We start from the raw sequence: 11,269 nt of genomic DNA, 5'->3' as shown, positions 1-11,269 counted from the left end.
ATAGGAAGGGATTGAAGGGGAACGAAGGGGATTGGGCTAAGTAAACCCCTCCTACCAAATGGGCGTCCGAGGATCTATGGGGTTTCTGGCCTTCCCGGGGATTTTCCTCTCAAAACCTCCCCAATCCCCCTTAACCAAACGAGGCCTAAAGGGAAGTTGTTAGCCCGCGTTCACTGGGTTTTTTCATCTTCACTCCCACCTTCGTTTGGTCTTTTTTCGTCTCTCCTTCCACTGCTTTATTTCCGCCTCACCGTTCCACTCTATTTCGCCATCCCACCTCTTTCTCTCCCGTAACCCTAACCCTCTCGATCTCACCCCCTTCCTCTCTCCCCTTTGGCGACGGCGGCGACATATGTTAGATCCCTCCCGACGTGAAACTAGTCGCCGCACCGGTGGCGTCCCCCCTCCCCATGCTCCCCTCGCCCTCCTTCCCCCTCAGCACGTCACGTGCCGTCTTCACAGCCGCACGGCCCCGTCGCCAGCAGTTGCCGCCTCGCCGCATGAGCAGTAGCAACATCCAAGCTCCACGTGCGCGGGGGAGAGGAGGCGGCGGGGGGAGGAGGACCAGGTGGATGCAGCCGCTCTGGCCACTCCGCCGGCTTCCACCAGTACCTCGCCAGGCACGACCTCCCATCCTCCGCCGCCACCCCCCCTCCTGACGTTTCCGTCACCTTGTTGTCCGTTGGCCGCTGCTTAGGCGCCAGGAGCCGTCGTCGCGCATTGGATATGTGCCGGCTCGAACTGACGAGCTGGCCATGGGCACTGCAGAGCGTACGAAGGCGCAGCGATGCCGATGCTTATGGAAAATGGTTAAAATCAACCGGTTGATCAACAGTGGTTGTAAGTCGTCTTGAACGATCGACATGCGTTAGGCTGGCCCCACGCGCCACTTATCTCTTTCCACGATGTGAAGCGAACAGTCACGTTTTCCTCCCCAGTTTTGACTTTGTCTCGTCTTCAACCTCTCTCTAATGGATCTCGCTGGGCATGGCTTTTCTCCTCCACTCCAGCAGTTCCTCCTCCACTTGCCCGACCGGAATCTACAGATACCCCTCCCCCGCCCATCCCTCCTATCCCTTGTGCAAAGCCTGATGATGCAGAGACACGCCGGACCATTGTACCTACAAAGGCACGCTACCGGGGCTGCAGTAATTAATGGCCGCCGGTGCTGTAGAAGAAGATGGCCGGAGCACTGGCGAGGCTGCAATGGAGTATCGTTCGGGGGTCTGTGACACCACCGTAGTTTCAATGGATCTCCTTGGGGGCTGCAATGGAGCTCCGTCAGGGTCGCGAAGGACCAGCCGCTTCAACCTTCAACACAGCGGGGCGCTGCCGGCCAGTGCTGTAGAGCGTTGCCGACACATCAGAGCGGGGGCGCTTAGTGCGCTGCATTGCAACTTCCACCCATGTTGCATGCCCGATTAGGCGCGACGCCGTCGGGTTGCTAGTGCTGCGATGCATCCCTCGTCGTTCGGTCAATAGCTCATGTGCGACACATTTGATGCGAATTGGATCCTGTGCGACACATTTGATGCGAATTGGATCCTGTGCAGCGTTTCTCTGGCCCAAATAGCCAAAGGCCCACTCGGGCGATTAAAATGGTCGTCAACGGGAGTGAGGTTATGTTTAAGATATGTGGGTCCTACTTGGCAGTGCATCTACTTACGGCCCCACTTGACAATGCATCTACTTACGGGCCCCACTTGGCATTGCATCGGATGAGATGTGTCCCCGTGCCTGGCCTGTCTGTCTGAACCGTCCGTCTGAAGCTCTGTTGCTCCCTCCTTTCCATTCCCGGCGGTGAGCCGAAGATGGCGGTGGCGCTTTTGTTGCAGCGGCGGAGCTTTCGATCTCGACGATGGCGGCGACTGTGGTGAGTGAATCTGGAACCCTTGTCCAGCCCGTTCCCTTCTGTGTCGAGTTAGATCTCACTACAGTTCTTGTTTCCCTCCTTTGTTTTTTTGGTCGATTTGATCCAGATTTGGGTGGGGCGGAGGGGGGCTAAAGGTGATGGAGCCGCCAGAGACAACAACAATGTTGACTAGGTAATCTGTGCATCCTTTCCATCCTATGCGATTTGTGACTCGTCTGCTTCCGCTAGCTCATAGTGCGCGCCATTGAAAAACAGGGCCGATGATGCTCGGAAATTTGAATTCATGATCTGCGCAATCTCTGGCGTTAGCTAGACGAATGCTTATGACAACAAACCTTCTCCTGCAACGGCACCAGAAGAATGCTGATAGCACTCCCCGGCAATGAAACTGGAAGAATGTTGTTGATGGCCCACCAACTCGTGGGTTCGCAGCAGTTTTCGAGGGTAGAGTATTCGACCCAATTTGTAGATCGCCGAAAGGAGGTGAGAGAATACTCTCGAGTATTAGCAGCTGAATTTGTCGGATTCAACCACACCTGAAAGATTAGTATCTGCAAGCACAGTAGTAACAGTAAAGTAATATGATAACAACGGTGTCAGAAACGATCTGTTGACGGCAGACTATTCCTAACGTTTGTATCAATGGCGCTTCCATTGCCGCGTTGACTGAAGTTGTCAATTCCCATCAACGGTCAGGCGAATCAACAGTGTAGCAGGTAGTAGTAGTGTAACGAGCAATAGCAGTGGCAAGGAACAACAGTAGTGACAGCAGTAGCAAGTAGCAACAGTAGCAAGTGACAGTAGTAGCAACAGTAGCAGCAGTAGCAGCAGAGCAAGACAAGTAACAGTAGTAGCAGCAGCAGCAGAGCAAAACAAGTAACAGCAGTAGCAATAGTAGTAGCAGCAGCAGAGAAAGACAAGTAACAGCAACAGCAACAGTAGGACAAACTCGTAGGCAATGGGTCGGTGATTTGTTTGGATGATATTCATCATGCAACAGCTATAACATGGAGAGATATGTGGCTAGCTCCCGTTCGTCAATGTGATGTAGGCATGCATTCCGTGTGTGGTCATACGTGCTTAGAGAAAAGAACTTGCATGACATCTATTGTCCATCCCTCCCGTGGCAGCGGGGTCCAAAAGGAACCTACGGGATATTAAGGTTCTCCTTTTAATAAAGAACCGGACCAACGCATTAGCACTTGGTGAACACATGAACTCCTCAAACTATGATCATCACCGGGAGTGGTTCCGGTTATTGTCACTCCGGGGTTGCCGGATCGTAACACATAGTAGGTAACTACAACTTGCAAGATCGGATCTAAAACACACATATATTGGTGACAACATAATAATTTCAGATCTGAAATCATGGCACTTGGGCCCTAGTGACAAGCATTAAGCATGGCAAAGTAGTATCAACATCAAATCTCAGAACATAGTGGATACTAGGGATCAATCCCCATCAAAACTAACTCGATTACATGATAGATCTCATCCTACTCATCACCACCCAGCGAGCCTACGAATAGATTACTCACGAATGATGAAGTGCTTCATGGAATTGGAGAGGGAAGAAGGTTGATGATGACGATGGCGACGATTTCCCCTCTCCGGAGCCCAAGACGGACTCCAGATCTGCCCTCCAGATGAAGAACAGGTGCTGGCGGCGCCTCCGTATTGAAAACGCGACGAAAACTTCTCTTTTTATTTTTTTCTGGGACGAAAGACAACTTATAGAGCTGGAGTTGGGGGCGGCAGGTGCCTGTGGGCCCCACAAGCCTGCCCACCGCCACCAGGGGGTGGTGGCGGAGCAGGGGCTTGTGGCCCACCCCCTGAGGTGGAACTTGGCGCAGATATTTTTTATATTTTCCAAAACTGCTCCCCATAAATTTTCAGGACGTTTGGAGAACTTTGATTTCTGCACAAAAATAACACCAAGGCAATTCTACTGAAAACAGCGTCAGTCGAGGTTAGTTCCATTCAAATCATGCAAATTATAATTCAAAACAAGGGCAAAAGAGTTTGGAAAAGTAGATACGTTGGAGACGTATCAATTCACTATCGAACTCTTTCCTTCTAAGGCGAAGCTAGGTGATGGTAGCGTGCGGGACATAGAGGGAGATACTATTGTGAAATGGGAGGTTGAATTATCAGAGATTCATCCACAAGAACTACAGAGCATGGAAGAGAAGGCCGTGAGGAATGTGGTGGCAAAAATTGGGGAGAGCATTTTTTGGGGTCCAGAGCAAGAGGTAGCATTGTTATGGTTTGATAATTGGAAAGGAGAGTATGTGAGAATTGAGGATGGCGAAGAGATGGTTGATGAAATCGATCGACAAAATGGCTGGACAACCAAACAAACTACATTTCATGCAGAGCTGGTTGATCTGAAATCAGATTCTAAGGTTGGATATGTTCCCTCAAAATTGGTTGCACAAATGGTAGATGATGATTGGGCTTCAGAGAGGCAGATAATGCCCATGTGTACGGGTGAGGTGACAGTATTACATGAGGGGGCTGATGCAGATGCACAAGAGGGCTCTGATGGTGTTGCAAGGGTTCTTTCTGTTGATTGGAATTCGGTTGAATTAAATGAACCAACTGATTTAGTCATTGCACCAATGGATGACACTGAGATGGCCAATTTTTTTGGCATTCCAGTACCCGATGAAGATAAGGAAGAGAATGATGAAACTAGTATGCTTACTGATGCTAAAAGAGATATATGTGAAGATGTGGATGGACAACTGATGGAAGATGCTGCAGATGATGTTGATGATGCACATGATGATGAGTTGGTAAATGTCTATGACAAGGAAAACCCTGTTATTGCAGTAGGGAAGTTGTTCCCAAACATGGATGAATTTAGAATGTGTTTCAAGACTTATGCCATCAAACATGAGTTTGATGCCAAGACAAAGTGGACTGACAGAAAAAAGTTTTATGCAAGATGCAGAGGTTTTGATGGAAGTGTCAAGCCTTGCAAGTGGTACATATCTGCTAGACGCCAACCTGATGGAAGTACCATTAGGGTCAATCAAATCCCACACCAACATACTTGTATTACAAGTTCACAGAGAGTATCAACCATGACATCACAGGTTTGGATTGCGGAAAAGATCACTCCTATTTTAGCCAAGAAACCAAATACTACTGCAAAGAAACTTAAAGTAGACTTGGAAAAGCAGTACCCAATTAAGGTGAAGTATAACACAGTGTGGAAGGCAAAAGAAAGGGCAATGAAAGAATTATATGGTGACTAGGAAAATACATTTAGGATGCTTTATAATTTCAAAGCAGAGGCGGAGAAGAGGTTACCTGGAAGTGTTGTGGAGATAGATACTGAGGTAACAGAGGAAGGAAGAGTCCTTTTCTCAAAGTTTTTTATGGCTTTAAAGCCTTGCATCGATGGCTTCAAGGCAGGTCGTCGTCCATATTTGAGCATAGACTCATCGTTTTTGACCGGCAAGTGGAATGGTCAATTGGCAGCTTGCAATGCTTTAGATGGACACAACTGGATGTTCCCTGTTTCTATTGGCTTGTTTCAGTCAGAAACAGAGGTCTCATGGACATGGTTCATGATGTAGTTGAAGAGATGCATAGGTCCAGTGTCACCTTTGGTAGTCCATACAGATGCATGCAAAGGGCTAGAAAATGTAGTCAAGAATGTGTTCCCCCATTGTGAGGAGAGAGAGTGCTTTGGCCATATGTGGATGAATTTGATCAAAAAGTTCAGAGGGAAGAATTTGGTCGCATGTGGCCAGCAGCAAGATCTTACACTAATCAGACATATTCACATCATCTTGGTAAGATAATGACAACATGCCCTGAATTTGGTCCATGGGTGAACACCTACCATTATCTATTATGGTATTGGTCAGGATTTAACACTGCCATCAAGTGTGATCATATCAAGGACAACTTGGCAGAAAGTTTTAACAACAAGGTGAAGCAGTTGAAAAACCTGCATGTGCATGACATGGTTGACCAAATCAGGATCATGATCATGCGCTTGTGGGAATTGAGAAGAAGGATTGGTGATTGTCTGCAAGGGGACAAGCTTCCTGCAGTGGTACAACAGGTGGTCAACAGGAGCAGAAATCTTACACATTTATCTGTTGAAAAATCTTCTGTGTGGGGTGCTGAAGTTAGAGATACCAAAACTGGTAGAAGGCATGTTGTTAACACTGAAATGCATGAGTGCATTTGTTTGGAGTGGCAACACACTAGGAAACCATGTGATCATGCCATACTTTTCTTGGCCTCCTGACCAAAGATAAACATGCACCCTTATTTGCACGAATATTACTCAGTAGCAAAATTCAAGGCTGCATATGCAACTCCAATTCCAGCACTTACATATCAGTCTCAGTGGCCTGAAGTGGACATAGAATTTTCCATGTGTCCTCCCCTAACAAAAAGAAAGGCTGGAAGGCCTAAAGAGAGCAGATTCAAGGCATGGTTTGAGAGAGGTGGGAGTAGTAAAAAAGGGAAGGGAAAGAAGGATGGAAAACCAAAAAGGTCCCAAAAGGTAACAAAAATAGATGCAAGTTGTGTGAGGAACTTGGGCACCGAGCTAGATCTTCCAAGTATTGTTACACTCCTGAAAGGCCAAAGTATGTGTGCTAATGTTTTTTATGTTTACTATTTGGCTGCATTTTTCAATTACAAACCAATTTACATGCTTAAATTTTTTAGGAGGAAGTGTGCAGCTGAGTCCCTTGTTGTTGAAGATTGCTGGCCAAAGAAAAAGACAAGAGGCAATGGTTGTAGAAAAAGAGAAGTTATGGTGAAACAATGTAAACTGAGCAAAATGAGCAAGACTTGGATGTGCTGCAAAATGAGCAACAATACTTGGATGTGTTCCAAAATGAACATGTGGTCCAAAATGAGCAAGACTTGGATGTGCTACAAAATCAAGATGTGGTGCAAAATGAGCAAGATATGGATCTGGTGCCAAATGATTATCTTCCAGTTGATGTTGTGCAAGCTGAGCCTATATTAGAAGTTGTGTTGCCTAACCCTGTTTTTCCAGAAGATGTGGTGCCAACTAAGCCTATATTGGAAGTTCTGTTGCCAACTGAGCTTGATGATATTCCAGCTGATGCAGTGATGAAAGCCAAAAGCTTGAGTGAACTGGGTATAGTGGTAAAGAGAAGCATTGATAAAAAGAAGAAGAAGCTGAAGTGAAGTGAACTGGGTGTTGTACTATGCTATAGAATAAAACTTTGCGTGAAATTGTATTTTTCGTATGAAATGTATTTGTGTAATACTATTCAAGTTTGAGACAAATTTCCAGTTTGAGATAAAATTCAAATTTGAGCCAAAATTCAAATTTGAAGATATTTGATATGTGCTATGGTGTTGTATTTTTCATATGAAATGTATTTGTGTAATAATATTCAAGTTTGAGACAAAATTCAAATTTGAGCCAAAATTCAAATTTGAGCCAAAATTCAAATTTGAAGTTATTTGGTATGTGGTATGGTGTTACAATGATTTATGTACTATTACACATGTTAGGTGATTAATCGGAGAAATTTTATTATGTGAATCTTTGGACATGAAAAATGTGTTCCAAATGAGCTCCAAAACCCCTCCAAGCCCCCCTCCAAAGCCCCATTTGTAAGCAAGTTTTTTTTTTGACCTTCTCCAAATGAGCCAAAAAATGAAACTTGACATCTTAGTCATATAGAAAGATGATTGGCACAACTTTTATTTTATTTTTTATTTTTTATTTTTTTTGAATTAGTTATAGTCAACCCTAACTTTTGAAAACCGTACAACCTCGTACGTGATAGCCACTTTTGTGAAGGGTTTTTCATGAAAAACTCCATAGTCGAAGTTTATTAATTTTCCTAGCAACCTAGTCATATAGAAAGATGATTGGCACAAGTTTTATATTTTTTTAAATTTTTTTGAATTAGTTATAGTCAACCCTAACTTTTGAAAACCGTACAACCTCGTACGTGATAGCCACTTTTGTGAAGGGTTTTCATGAAAAACTTCATAGTCCAAGTTTATTATTTTTCCTGGCAACCTAGTCACATAGAAAGATGATTGGCACAAGTTTTATATTTTTTTGATTTTGTTTAAATTAGTTATAGTCAACCCTAACTTTTGAAAGCCATACAACCTCGTACGTGATAGCCACTTTTGTGAAGGGTTTTTCATGAAAAACTTCATAGTCCAAGTTTATTATTTTTCCTAGCAACCTAGTCACATAGAAAGATGATTGGCACAAGTTTTATATTTTTTTGATTTTTTTGAATTAGTTATAGTCAACCCTAACTTTTAAAAACTGTACAACCTCGTACGTGATAGCCACTTTTGTGAAGGGTTTTTCATGAAAAACTTCATAGTCCAAGTTTATTATTTTTCATAGCAACCTAGTCACATATAATGATGATTGGCACAAGTTTTATTATTTTTTGATTTTTTTAAATTAGTTATGCTCTACCCTAACCCTTGAAAACCTCTCAAAACCCCTCAAAACCCTGTCCAAACTTCTCAAAACCCAGCACCCCATCGGACCATTGGATCGCCGTGAATGGATGGTCTCAATTGCGCATTAGGGCTACGTCAGCAGCGATCCGTGGCCTTCACTCTGATTGGCTGGCCTTTTTAGCCCTCTTTTTTTATTGCTGGACGAGAAGACGCGTGCATGCATTGTTCGGCTTAATTAAAGGTGGCCCACCCTTTTATCCGTTGGAACTCACAGCGTACCAGCCTTGCATGCATGTGCGTAGCCCTGCCTCCCCTCGCCCGCCCGTAGCCCTGCCTCCCCTCGCTCTCCCTGCCGACACTGCATGCATGCGCATCGATCGAGTGGGAGCACACCCGACGCCATAGAGAGCAGCAACCCGACCAACGCAGCAGAGGCACGCAGCGGCTCAGCCATGCAGAAGCTCGGCGCCCAACCCGACCGACACAGCAGTCATCTTTCGGTGCGTTTTAATTGCTCATGTGTGACACGATTTAATTGATCTTGTGCGACGTGTACCCTATTTTAATTGACCCTGTGCTACGTGGGGTGTGTACACACTCGATGCCCCTCGATGCCATGCGGTAGCCGTTTCACACTCGATGCACCCCATTACTATACCGGGTGGATGGAGAGGAAACAGTGCACCATGGCTAGCTATTTAAGCACCCCCTAACATCATCTCGGGTACCCCAGCATCTCTATCTCACTCTTCTCCTACCCTATCTTCTCATCTTCTCCCACCCGGCCTTCTTCTTCATCTCCTAGTCCATCTTCTCCACCTCTCACGCTGGAAGATGAACTACACCGGGATGACCTACCGTGTGCCGCCCACCGTCCCCGAGATGCTCTACCCTCCCCAAGTCCAGGTGGAGAACACCCTACAGGTGTGGGCGATCTCGAGGTGGAGGGATGCAAGGGCGCTCACCGAGTTCTTCCTCTCCGCCGGCTACCGCCACCTCCCCAGGGGTTCGCCGGTGATGTTCCACGTGGAGGAGCTCACCAACAATGGATATATGCTACTGCAACAAAAGACCTTCCAACGGCGCCAGAAACACGTGCTGACGGGAGACTGTTCTTGTCTTGATTCTCCTCAGGAACGGCACCAGGAATCCTTCTGCTACGGCTACGCCTTTAGGGACTTCCTAGGCAAATATGCAAAGGATTTCCCCGTAGCCTTGGAGCCTTGCGTTGGTATTCCCTCGAAGCGGAAATGGTGATGTAGCGCAACGGTGGTAAGTATTTCCCTCAGTTTTGAGAACCAAGGTATCGATCCAGTGAAGGAGTATCACAAGTGCGTGCACAAACACAAATAACCTGCTCCCAACGCTATGAAGGGGTTGTCAATCCCTTATAGATTGTTCACAAAGTGAGAACTGAAAGCAACAAAGTAACAAAGCAAAGTAAAAGCGAAGGTGTAAACGATAGATGTGAATAGACCCGGGGCCGTAGTGTTTACTAGTGGCTTCTCTCATGAAAGCAAGTAGACGGTGGGTGAACAAATTACTGTCGAGCAATTGATTGAACCGCGCAAAGTCGTGACGTAATCTATGGCAATGATTATATCTATAGCCATCACGTCCAAAACAAGTAGACCAATACTGTCTACATCTACTACTATTACTCCACACGCCGACCGCTATCCAGCATGCATCTAGTGTATTAAGTCCAAAAGAACAGAGTAACGCCTTAAGCAAGATGACATGATGTAGATGGACAATCTCATATCAACGACAGAGCCCACCTTGTTACCCTTGATGGCAACTACTTAATGTGTGTCTTGCTGCCCCTATTGTCACTGGGAAAGGTCACCACATGGTAAGAACCCAAAACCAAGCACTTCTCCCATTGCAAGAATCATAGATCTAGTTGGCCAAACAAAAAACCAAGACTCGGAAAGACTTACAAGGATATCAAATCATGCATATAAAAATCAGCAAAGACTCAAATATATATCATAGATAATCTGATCACAAATCCACAATTCATCGGATCTCGACAAACACACCCCAAAGAAGATTACATCGGATAGATCTCCATGAAGATCATGGAGAACTTTGTATTGAAGATCCAAGAGAGAGAAGAAGCCATCTAGCTACTAACTACGGACCCGTAGGTCTGAAGTGAACTACTCACGAGTCATTAGAGGGGCGATGATGATGATGAAGAAGCCCTCCAACTCCAAAGTCCCCTCGGGCAGGGCACCAGGAAGGGTCTCCAGATGAGATCTCGCGGAAACGGAAGCTTGCGGCGGCGGAAAAGTATTTTCATGGATCCCCTGATTTTTTTCTGATTTTTAGGGAATATATAGGCGCAAGATCTAGGTCAGGGGGCGCCAGGGAGGCCACAAGCCTGCTCATCGGATCTTGTGGGCTCCCTGTAGCCCTCCTGGCTTGGCCCACAGGCCCCCTGATCTTCTTCCGTTCGGGAAAAAATCATTTCGGGGATTTTATTCCGTTTGGACTCCGTTCCAAAATCAGATCTGAAAAGAGCCAAAAACATGGAAAAAACAGGAATTGGCACTTGGCACTAAATTAATAAGTTAGTCCCAAAAAAGATATGAAAGGTACATAAAACATCCAAATATGACAAGATAACAGTATGAAACCATCAAAAATTATAGATACGTTTGAGACGTATCACTATCCTATCGGCCTTATTGTGAGGTTCACCAACCGCCTCGATGCTTACCACCTCCTCGGTCGTGTTTTTTTGGTTTGGATGCGAGTTTATCGCGTTCACAACATACAACATCTTCACGGATCTGGACAACATCTTCCCCAACGGCAGCATGCACACTCTCCCGTACCAGACCGACGACGACGAGTGAAGGAGTTGGGCGCTTTGGAGGAGGAGTTTGCCTTGGAGCTTGGAGTACCCGGTGGTGCCATGGAGGAGGAGGAGTTTAT

Source organism: Hordeum vulgare, chromosome 2H (assembly GCF_904849725.1).
Source record: "Hordeum vulgare subsp. vulgare chromosome 2H, MorexV3_pseudomolecules_assembly, whole genome shotgun sequence".
Classification (NCBI taxonomy): Eukaryota; Viridiplantae; Streptophyta; class Magnoliopsida; order Poales; family Poaceae; genus Hordeum; species Hordeum vulgare.
This window is presented reverse-complemented; position numbering follows the sequence as displayed.